This window comes from Lycorma delicatula, chromosome 6 (assembly GCF_047948215.1).
Source record: "Lycorma delicatula isolate Av1 chromosome 6, ASM4794821v1, whole genome shotgun sequence".
Lineage (NCBI taxonomy): Eukaryota > Metazoa > Arthropoda > Insecta > Hemiptera > Fulgoridae > Lycorma > Lycorma delicatula.
Genome location: NC_134460.1, coordinates 32,694,396 through 32,706,857, shown reverse-complemented (window position 1 = coordinate 32,706,857; position 12,462 = coordinate 32,694,396). Strand labels below are relative to the sequence as shown.

Sequence of the window (12,462 nt, the reverse complement as noted above, 5' to 3'; positions counted from 1 at the left end):
CTTTAACAGATGGCAACTTGTTGCATTTTACACTATCAGTTTTTGTTTATTTATATTTTGTGTCTCGAAATAAATTAGACTCTCTAAGAGGTAACTATGTAGTTGCCACTTCATTCATTAAAATCTAGTAATAAACTCTTCTTGAGATATCAGAACAATTAAAAATATTCTTGATAAAGAGATTGACTACAACCACATGATCTGAGCATTTCAAAAGCATTAATGTGTAAATTCCTACTCAATGAAAAAAGAAAGTAACTAATAAGATGATGTATAGATCTAAATATCTAAATGCATCATAAAACCCTGATACAATCTGGTTTTTAAAATAAGAGTACATTTTAAAAAAATTATGAAATTACTTACGTATTCAGTTTTACTTTTACTAAAACCAACTGCGCATACATTGTTTTTATTAATTTTCATTTTAAATTAAAACCCACAGTTTTTAAATGATTATTTATCTTTCATTAACCTCAGCATAACTACCCAAGTTTTCAAATCCTAGCTTTTTCACTCATTATTGTATTCTTCTTTTTGCTGTTTAGCCTCCGGTAACTACCGTTTAGATAATACTTCAGAGGATGAATGAGGATGATATGTATGAGTGTGAATGAAGTGTAGTCTTGTACATTCTCAGTTCGACCATACCTGAGATGTGTGGTTAATTGAAACCCAACCACCAAAGAACACCGGTATCCACGATCTAGTATTCAAGTCCGTGTAAAAATAGCTGGGTTTACTAGGACTTGAATGCTGGAACTCTCGACTTCCAAATCAGCTTATTTGGGAAGACGCGTTCACCACTAGACCAACCCGGTCATTATTGTATTCTATCACAGAATAACTTACTAAAAATGACAACAGTTGGGGATCATGATAAGTAGAGTAAAAACTCAACATTATTAATCTAAAATAAGTAAAGAATATTAAAAAAAATATTTCCACTACAAAACCAAAGTCAGACAAAAACCTTTAGGCTGTTCAGGATTTGTTAATGAGAAAAAAATAATATAACAAGGAATATTTCAAGTCAGCAAACACAAAATACATCAAACTACAAAAAAAAAGGGTAATTTAATAATACAGGACTGTCTGAGAATATAACTACACTAATGCAAAAGATGTGTAGAAAAAAAAAATTTATAAAAGAAAAATATAATTAATGAATATGAAAAATTAACTCATGTAACTGTGAAAATATAAGAATGTATTTAACGGTTACTTTATTATTTAATATTATGACAATTCAGACAGTAAAACTCATTTAATTAAACACCATTAAAATCACTTTAATTTTACAAAATATTTTATTATCAAATTAAATTTATTTAGTATAATAAATTTTGTTTGCCAGACTATTAAAAAATAATCAGTACACATGATGCTATTAGTTTCAAAGTCTTTAAAATTTATCTGCAGATAAAAATAAAAGACTGAACTAAGGTCAGAGATTAATTATAAGTAAAAATAGCAATACGTCTAAAAAAAAGAAAATATTAAAATGATACCGTAATCAATGTTTAATGAAATTCATGGGCAATTACCTAACAATAAAATAATAATGTAAGTTTTTACAAGGTAATATAAAGCTCATATATTAGAGGGCAATACTCTACAACAGTGATTCTCAACTTTTTAGCTTCATGACTCCCAAAAAGTACAGGAAATATATAATGAATAATTTGCGACCCCTCCCAACACAATGAAACCTAGTTAAAACTATTTACCTGCCTTAATAGTGATGGGTACAAACATTGGCAATTTAGAGGTTCCAACTTGAATTGTACGTGCTTCCTTGTAATTTTGTCTGTTTGTATAATATTTGCTGCAAGAGCATCATGTTTGAACATGCATATAAGTTTGAACACATCATGCTCTCAGCAGTATAAAAGAAACATAAGGGATTGCAGAACATCAGTTTAGTTTTAAATGCAAAGTATGCATCTGGTGGCTTTAATTTAATTTTTAAAAACGTAATTTCACTGAAAATAATAACTGTGGTTTCAGTTTTTTTAGTGTGCTATCAAATGGTGTAACTGTCTCTTTTCAATTAGATTTTATGGAAAATGGATAAATTTATGAAAAAACAAAGTGAGCCTTCTATATCCACTGAATCGATTGTTAAAAAGACAAAATCTACAATCACAGTTATTTAAATTACAGTTTTACCTCATTGGATGGGAAGCCATAGTGCACAGTTTGCTTTCAAGTCCTCTCTGATAAAAAGCATGAAGGCATCAAAATTATTTTGACATCTGGAAACTAAACGTCCACATCATAAAAGCAAACCCTTGGAATTTTTCAAAAGAAAATTACATAATCTGAGAAATCAACATGCTTCTATTTGTAAATCAAGCCATACTGGTAAAAGTACACTTAAGATGTATTTCGAGATAAGATGAAGCATCTTAGCATTAAGAGTAACTAAGATGTCCAAACCCCATACAAACGCAGAAAACCTCCCATTGCCTGCTGCAATTGAAATGATCATTGTTCTAATAGACATGGAAGCATAAAAATTGTGCTTTCTAATGATGCAGTATTAAGGCGAATCATGACAGTAGCTGCTGATGTTAATGATCAGATAATTGAGCGAGTTCAAGTGAATTTTATAGTATTCAATTTGATGAATCAACAGATGTGGCACACATTTTTCAGTTCTTGTTTTGTGAGATATAAATACAATAGGGATAGATTAGTCAAAAAAAATATGTTGTTTTGCAAATCAATACCTGATCATGCAACAGGACAATGTCTTTGTAGGGAGAAGATACCCACCTTGTGACGTTACTGGTTGCCACAACAAACCCTCCATTCCGAGCCCTGAGGGACTTTACCAGAGGTCGTCTTTAGACCCTCTGATTACATCTTAGTCATCATCCAGGCCTCAGTCAGGATGCCACCGATGTAAATATCTCAACAGACATTTGCATCAGTAAAATATAAATCAAATTTCACCTTCGCGTAGGCCTCAAACGGACATCTTTACATCCGACCTAAATGATCCCTCAAACTAACTGACCGAAACCGCAGAAGCGCGAACCCCGCGCCTAGTCCAGATTTAACAGCACCGTTCATGACTGAATGTCTCAGAAAACGAACGAGTTGAAAGTGAAATCAGTGCTACACTCGTACCAATGCTTTTGCCACAAAAAATATGCCAAAAGATCTTAAAAAATTCTTTATAAAGCTGTAAAAATGGTTAATTTTATTAAAAGTCAACCATTACAGAATAGGCTGTTTGCTAAACTGCGCGATGAAATAGGCGAAAAGAAAAAAATCTTTTCCATACAGAAATAAGATGTTATCACCACGTATAGTGTTAATCAGGTTATCTGAATTGCGAGATGAATTAATTATATTTTTCCAGGATAAACAAATGCCATTCTCAATGTTTTTACAGAATAATGAGTATATGCTGCTGTTAGCTTACTTAGCTGATGTATTTTCGCATTTAAATGATGTGAGTGTGATTTTACAAGTTCATGTAATGCTTTCATTAAGAAGCTTGATATCTTGATTATTCACCTTCAAAGCAAAGATTTTGATATGTTTCCTCTCACTTCTGATTATATTGAGAAAATTTGGATGAAAAGCCACTTTTATTCACTACATTTTTGACAGCATGAAGATGCATTTGCACGAGCTAAAACTTCAGTTGGTGGAGTATTCTTTTGAAGATAAAAAATGATTTCTCAAAGAGATGGAGATGGAGAATCCATTTAGTGAAAACATTACAGTTGCCAAGTTACTACATGAGATTCATGGCCAGCTCATTAAATGGCTGCCGATAAAATATCACAAATGCAATTCATATCTGAGATACATTCTAAATGTTCATCAAAGTGAATATGGAAATTTAGTCACAGAAGCATTGAAAATATTAATCCCTTTCACCTGTCTTTATCTCTTTGGTTTTTTATCTATGGTTGCGCTAAAACTAAATATAGGACTGTCTTTCATTACTTGAAAACAATTTGCTTTTGTATGGTTCTAACAAAGATACACGTGGAGAAACTTTTAAATGAAAAAGAAATGCAACCATCTCATTTATTTTATTTAGTTATCAATTTATTTTCTTTACATACGTACTTACAGATGAAAGTAAAATGCTAATAAATTATTTTTTTCCTCATAAAATCATTTCAATACTATAATGTTGTAGGCTAATTTTGTACCAACTTTCATAACATTGTGACTCCCAGGTTGAGAAATGTTGCTGAATACTAGTAAAGAAATTATGTTTTTAATTTTTCTAATTGTGTCACATACTACTTTGAATAAGAAACTGAAAGTAAAATCTCAAACTGAGTTATTTGAATAATTAATCCTGCATTTTTGAGTACTAAAGCTACATAATTGCAACTCTCAATTCTGCTACATGGTAATAATGCTACAACAGTACGTTTTAGTTTTTTAGAACAGTGTTTATTGACGGTTTTGATTGTTTTTCTGCATTTTATGATTTGACTTCACATATAGAAGGTTTAAGTAATCACTTAAACCTTCTATTGTTTTAGCATGTTAAGTTAAAACATGGGCAGTTTGCAAAGTAACTGTGTAAAGTGAGATTGTAAACTTTCTGTAAAGATTATTAGTTTTTTTAATTTTTTATATAAAAAAAATATGATCGATTTTTGTAATTGTGAGGACCATTATTTATTATTAAATTTTTTAAAGGAATAAACAAAAAATTATGCCAATTTTATTTTTTTTTAATTATCCAGAATTTGGAAACAAACCTGCTTGTGATCAGAAACTAACATGTTAAGTGTTCATGCTGATTATATATGACAAACACTAAAATGCATAAATACTTTTTCTTACTGAATTTTGGGAATCATAGAAAGTGGATTTAAGAGAGCTACTCAAGAGCTACAATTTAAATTTATGACTTCCCAAATGAAAGCTATTTTATCATAAAACAAAAATCTGATATTGCTAGCTGAAGATTAAATGCAGAACACACTAAATACGCAGTCCTGAGAAGATTGTAATGTCACCGTAATGTACCATTTGTAAAGTAATCAATTACAAGGTATATCGTGAAAGTAACTTTGTTTCTAAATATTGTTGCTGCAGTACTACAATCATGATTCTACTCATGGAATCACCTGATACGTTAAGGGATTGACGCCATTCTTATTTAGTCATCAAGTCTGTATGTTTCTTAGTGTGTTAATAATGTTTACAAAAAATTGAAACGCCCACAATATTTTTGAAATTCTTGAATTCAAAACACAATAAACCAGTTTATACGAGAGGTTATCTCTAAAGTAAGGACCATTTCATCGTAAAAAGATTTATTCTGAAAACTTTATAAATACTTTTATTGCACTTAAACTACATACCTTATACCCTTTTAATATTTCTCTATATAATCGCCACATGAATTAGGATATTTATCACAGCGATACACCAGCTTCAATATACCCTTGTCACATTCTTCTGCTGCCAGTCCATTTAACCACTGATTAACAGCATTTTTAAGTTCATTGTTAACCGCGAATTGCTTACAACTCAAAAATTCTTTCAATTTCCCAAATAAATGGTAATTAGAAGCTAAAGTCCACACTATATGGTGAGTGATTGTAAACTTCCCATTCAAATGCTCTTAGTAAATAAGAACACCTGCAACATGTGGACGTGCATTATCAAGCAGCAGGACGATGCCGTCAGTCAGCTGGCCACGTCACTGATTTTGAATGGCATGCTGTAACTTATGTAGTTTAGCAGTAGGCTTCTGCATTTATAGTCATTCCATGTGGCATGAAATCAATCAGGAGTATGCCATACCAATCTCAAAAGACTGTGGCCACAGTTTGCATCCAAATAGCTGTGACTTGACCTTTGTCGGTCTGGTTGGTGGTTGAGGATGACACCAATCACTTGACTGCCGTTTTCTCTCTGGTGTGTAATATGAAATCCATGTTTCATCGCCAGTAGCAACTGAATTAGGGAACTCATCACCTTTTTCTGTGTAGTGCATCCCATTTGAATTTTTTTTGTGACGTTTTGTTAAAGACGTGCGGCATCCAACATGCACAAACATTTCTGAAGCCTAAGTGGTCATGAACAATGCGATCAACAACAGCTCTTGAAACATTAAAAAAAGAAGAGCCGGGTTGGAAATCGTTTAGCGATAATCTATTCTGATTTCATCATCGATGTATTTTAACAAGTTCTCAGTGATTATCGAGGGCCTCCCTGAACGTTCTTCATCATGTAATTTAATTCTGTTATTTCAAAAATCTTTCACACCATTTTCAGACGTTTCTTTCATTGATTACATTATCACCTTACCCAGCAACCAACTGCCTATGAATTTCAGCTGGTTTAAAAAATGTAAGACACATGAATTACGTGTGACAATGTATGATGTATGCGCCAAGTATTTCACAGTCAGCAGCAACATCAATTTTCCTATTCGTTTTATAATGTAATAACTCATATGTAATCAAAGATACTACAATGCGACAACTTAAAGACAACAATGCAGTGTGTACACTACTAGCATGGCCATGAACAACACAAGTTCACCAACCTAAGTAGAGAAATTTCCCAGTGGCCTTTACTTTAGATATATCCCTCGTACATAACATGTATGAAGATAATGAATAAGTGATTCCATGGTACAGAAATGAGTGTGATTATTTAATGAAATAAGCAATAATGTGCACAATAATAAACTGAGTGGGTGGGTCTTTATTACGGTGCATGCAATTGATGGCAAGATTAAAAAAAAAAATGATTTCCATTACAATCTTTCTGTGCATGCTGGGTGGCTAAGATGCTTATGCAAATTACAAAATGAAATGGTCAAGCTGAAAATTATATTGGAATATTTAACCGGGTATAAAAGAACAAGACAATATTTTTTGAGGTGTAAAAGCACTGGGGACAAGGCACGAGTGTTGTACATAATGCCTGAAATGAAATGAAAAACTATGAAATGGTGTAATGCTCAATCGCTCAGAAAGACAAAATGCAAGCCAACATTTTCCACCTTGAAGAACACAAATACAGTGTTTTGGGGCAAAAAAGACATTTTACTTGTTGACTTCTTATCTCAAGATAAAACAATTAATGTCTACTGCAAAGCACTAAAAATATTGTACCATGTGATCCGATCCAGAACAAGCGATGTGGCTAGCATCTGGGGTATTTTATTGATAAGACAATGGTTGCCTTACACAATGTCACCATAACAGATCTCATCACGACCTTCGGCTGGAAACAGTTTGATCATCTCCTGTACCCTTGACCTTGCATCCAGTAACCTTTTTGATGCAAGGATATTCTCTGTACCTTAAAACCTACTTTGTTGGATAACAATGATAATGTAAAAGTTTTTAATACATGGTTTGTCTTATGCAGCATCATTCTATGATCAAGGAAGAAATACCTTCTGGTATTCCATTTTAATAAGCATCTCAACAATTTTGTAAACTGTGTAGAAAAATAGAGTAACATTTGCAGTTCAAAGAGCAATAATAATTTTTATGTATCTTAATGATTATTTTTTTTTAACAGCCCTTCAGAACTTACTTTCTGGATGATCTCTTGTAAGTTGCAGATTTGTATGAGATTCACAAAATTTCCAGGGACGATTTTAGCAAAGTAACAATGAACATTTTTTTTTAATTTCTGAAATATAGAAATTGATATTTTTTAAATATAATTTTTTTTTGACTTGCTTAACCCTAGAAAACCAAAATTGAAATTATCTTTATAAATAAGATTGTAAAAGTATAAGTCATGAGATTTTGGGATAAAATCAATTTGCATAGTTCATTAATTCAAGAGGATGAAAATATTTTGGACCTTTTAATTCAATTTACTTATTCCAAACAGCACAAGTAAGTCTATAAATTATACTACTGTACATTAAGTACAACTTATAATTTACTAATATGACTAAAAAGTTAAAAGGCAAATATCATTAAAAACTTACGACTAACGTTACATTCAAAGGAAAAATGGCTAAAAAACTAGATTAAAATTAGATGATAAAAAGAGGAAAATAACAACTAAAACTTAAAACTAATATAACAGATATCACTAAAAACTTAAAACTAAATCAGAAAAAGTTTCTTAAAACTAATATCACAGTCAGAATCCTAAAAATAAATATAAACTTAAACAAAATCCATAAGGGGTGTAAAGGAGCCCCTTTATGGATAACAAAATATATACGTTTATAATTAAAATAAAATAATAACAACAAAAAACATTCTCTCATGAATAAAGATTGCAAGTTCTAGAACTAGGTAGATATTATATTTCCTGAATCATGTTTATACTCCCCTAATAGAATTTGATCTAACACTTTCTTGTCATTGCACAAGATACTGAGAATGTTATTTGGTAGCTTAAATTTGTGACATAAGGCCGCATAACGTAAGCAATCCTCAAGGTTGTAGTGCACAGTTAAGCAGCAGTTACATCTTACGCATAGTGGTGCATTTTCCGCTGACATCAGGTAGCGGTGAGTAGCTCTTGTATGTCCTATTCGCAATCTATAGAGAATCACTTCCTCAAGACGAGTTTTTCTGCATGAGGAGTTCCATGGTAACACAGAATCTTTAATGTGTAACTGTAGCTATCCAGTCACCTTGACACTTTGCTCTTATAGATTGTTTTACGTAATTAATAAAATCAGAAGTAGCAACACAAGTGGTGAAAGGAGGTTGATTACGTGGGTCTTTGGCTGCGGAATCTGCATGTTCATTACCTGGAATTCCTATGTGGCTAGGGATTCAGCAGAAACTTACTTCTGTGTTGCGATTATTCAACTCAGCAAATTGCGTTGTAGATTTCGATAATAGGATGTCTAGAATAAAAGTTTTCTAAGGCTTGGAGAACACTACACGAGTCACTGCAAATAAGGATTTTTCTATACTTCGGGTTAATAATATTTAGAGCCTTATTTTAGCGTATAGTTCAGCGGTAAACACACTCGTAATAGCAGGAAGACCAAACATATAAGTTGTATCATTGACAACAAACGCGCAACTAACGGTATCATTCTGTTTCAATCAATCAGTGTATACTACCACATCTGGGTTCATCTTGGGTTCATACTGAAACATTTGTTGGAAGACAGTAGGTAGTGTTGATTGTTTATTGTATATCATAAGGTCAAATGTAAGTAAAATTTATAAGGTTTATTCTCCACGAATATGATGGAAATAATGAAGTTGTGTCAACATTTATATGCTACAGTAGTTGTCGGGTACGGACACCTACAGGTGCAGTACAATGTGGATGGTCCTCATACCTTCCTAAATTAGGATTTCACAACATGTAATTAACATAGAAGAAAATTGTCAGTCTTTTTAGATAACTTAGTAAAATGTATTTGTCATCAATTTTGATGACAAATTGATGCACTTCACGAGAAGCATTAAAGGTTGCACCAGAGAGGATCTGAAGTGAGGATATTAAGAGAGAAACCACTATTCTTGAGAGAATTTACTTTTGTAGAGCTCGCTGGAAAAAACGTGTACAGAAAATGAGTGCAGATAGGATAGCTTTGAAATCGGATAACTTACCGGGCCCTACCGAAAGGAAGAAGGCTTGGGTACACCAAGGAAGAGATGGTGTGAAGTTGGAACAGGCTTAAAACCCAATTCATAAAAGGAAGAAGGCTTGGGTACACCAAGGAAGAGATGGTGTGAAGTTGGAACAGGCTTAAAACCCAATTCATAAATATTGATGACATATTTTAATATATCATTTATGTTAATGATATATTTTTCAATATGCTGATGATTTAAAATAATTAACAATGCGTTTTATCTCTCGTAAAATATTTTCCTCAAACTTTCTCAATCATTCCTTTTTTCTTCTTCAGATTTTTTTGTGTTGTACTTCTATTGTATTCTAATTTACTTATACACCTTTTAAAAAGGAGCTCGGAAGCAAATGAAAAGAATTAAAACCTCACAGTTATAATTCAAATCTCTTGTTCAAATTATCAGATTGTAATGAAACAAAAGTGAAATTTGAACTTTTCACTAAGTTTTGTTAATTTCACATTGTAACTATCTATGAAAAAATATGATTTGACTAAACCAAAAATTTCTCCTGAAAAATAATTCTTGGCTGTTTTAAATTGAAATGTAATTTAAAACAAAACAAGATTTGTTCACTTTGATTAATTGTAGCTAATTTGATAGATGAGTTTAGTTATAACGTAAATTTAAAAGATCTTTAATATTTGGCTATTATTTGGTTTTCTTCTATCTAACAGTGGTGTTGATCCTAGCTGCTAGTAAAAAGTGATCTGAACCCACATACTCTCACATCAGACATCACCCACCAAATTTGCTATTAATTAATGTAATCTATAATTGATCTTCCTCTCACTTCACCACATACGTTTATAAATATCATTCTAACTAAAAAAGGTATTCACCTTTAATTCATTAAAATCTGCAAACTCTCAATTCTTTAACATTCGAATTAATTATATCTTGTCCAAAATGTCCAACTACTGGGTATCCATTTTAATTTAACAAATTTTCAAAAATTAAGTTGGTTCACTATTTTTTTTATTTTGATGACATTTGGTATGTGATAGATAACTACCCACCTTGTAGGGGCTAAAAAATATTTTTTTAAATATTTTAACAAAAATTTATTCTTGAGCAATATTCTGTTTTCTAACTTGCCAACAGGTGGAACAGCCATTTTCATCATGTTTTCCATGAGCTGTAGCATTCTTATTTTACGTCACATAGAGGTCAAAATGTGCTTTTTGGAAAGGGTAAAGATGGAACTTCATCTTAGTGTACTCAAAATTCATTTTGTTACATAATCAAATCTTGTAATGTTTACTGAAGTTATGTTTACAAATTGTTGTTTTTTTTTAATTTTGGGCCCAAAATATATAATGAAGGGGTTAGGGTAACAGGCCTGTTTTTAACCTTTTAATTCTTAGGTACTAGTAGAACTTACAAAAAAAATTTAAATGTTAGTGTACTTCATTAAAAAAAAAAAAAGCTACCAAATTGTTAAGAATTTGAAAATCTTTCATTTTTTGGCCCAAATACCACATGTAGGACAGGTGGCAAAAATCTGAAATTTTTACAGCAGTAAGTACTTTTTATGTTCTTTAAAACAATATAAAATTTATTTTGTTACTCAAAGGATTTGTCGTGTAATGAAGCCATCAAAACTGCTAAAAACATCATTCCTTTTAACCGTCAACAATGTATCCAAAAAATTCACAGCATGTATTTTTTTCAGATAATAATATAGGCCTACTAGGCAAAATATTTTGATATGTCTATAATGAGATAGCTTTATTCTAGATAGTTTGTTACTTAGTTTGAGTCATACACACAAACTCATGTTTAAACACAGAAGTGAACAGACATGCATGAACATGAATGATTGCGTAATCCTGAATGTTAATATTGTAGAAGGCTCCCTTACTATATAACTGATAGAAATAATGCAATAGACTTAATTCATAAACTGTTAGGGTAGATAGCAAAGGTGTTTTAGATAGCAAGTGAACATTAAACAATTGTTTGTGAATACAAGACTAGTGGTTAAAAAGGGTTAAGACACTAGTGGTTTCTTTTGTTAATGGGTCTGAATTTTAGTTTTCTATTTATCACCTGGAGTAAATTTCGAGCGATTGTTTATTTTGAACTCTATATTATGTGTAATTTGTATTTATTATTTACTATTGACATTTTTCACTATTTGATGTGTAATATTTTGATTGTTATACTTTGTTGATTACATTATGCATTATACTCTGTTTTTATGTCATGTACTATATTATGTATTAATTGTTTGATTTGTTGTCATTGACATGTAATATTGTTATTGTCTACTACTATTATCCTGATTATTATTATTATGGTTGTAATTACTATATTAATATTTGTGTTCATTAACTGTTTTATTATTGTCACTTATATTATTATTATTATTATCATTATTTTATTTATCACCATTGTTATTATATTAATTTGTCTGGTTGTAATTATGAATATTTTAAACCAATATAAGCATTCTTAATTGTCAACCTCTCATTATCCTGATCGAACAACGAAACACATGACAATATTACAGATGCTGCCACACAAATTAAGGAAAGTCATACAGAATTTGGAGAGTAATGCTAGCAATCTGAAAGCGTGCAGTCAAATATAATAAAGTAGAAGGGCAGATTATTGAACATTTACTACAAATCTTATTAAACGTATCAATTACATTTTTAATTGATTTTTATTGGGCTATTTTATATCAATTTTTCCAGAATTAAATTCTCTACTTGATAATAGATTTTGCACATCTATTAATTTTCTCTTAACAAAGTTTTTGTATAAACTTAAAAAGACCTGTTTTAAGACAACAACATTTTTCTGTTTTATGTCTGATATTATAACTACTGGGGGGATCTGGTTCTGGAACCTGTTTTATTCAATTTGTCAGGTC

The 12,462-nt window shown here is 31.2% G+C and overlaps 1 protein-coding gene across 1 annotated transcript in view; it reads right to left on the bottom strand.

Moving 5' to 3' along the window:
• The window catches only part of LOC142326832 (uncharacterized), a 65,612-nt gene that overhangs the window by 41,040 nt on the left and 12,110 nt on the right, over positions 1-12,462 (bottom strand). The window lies entirely within an intron of this gene.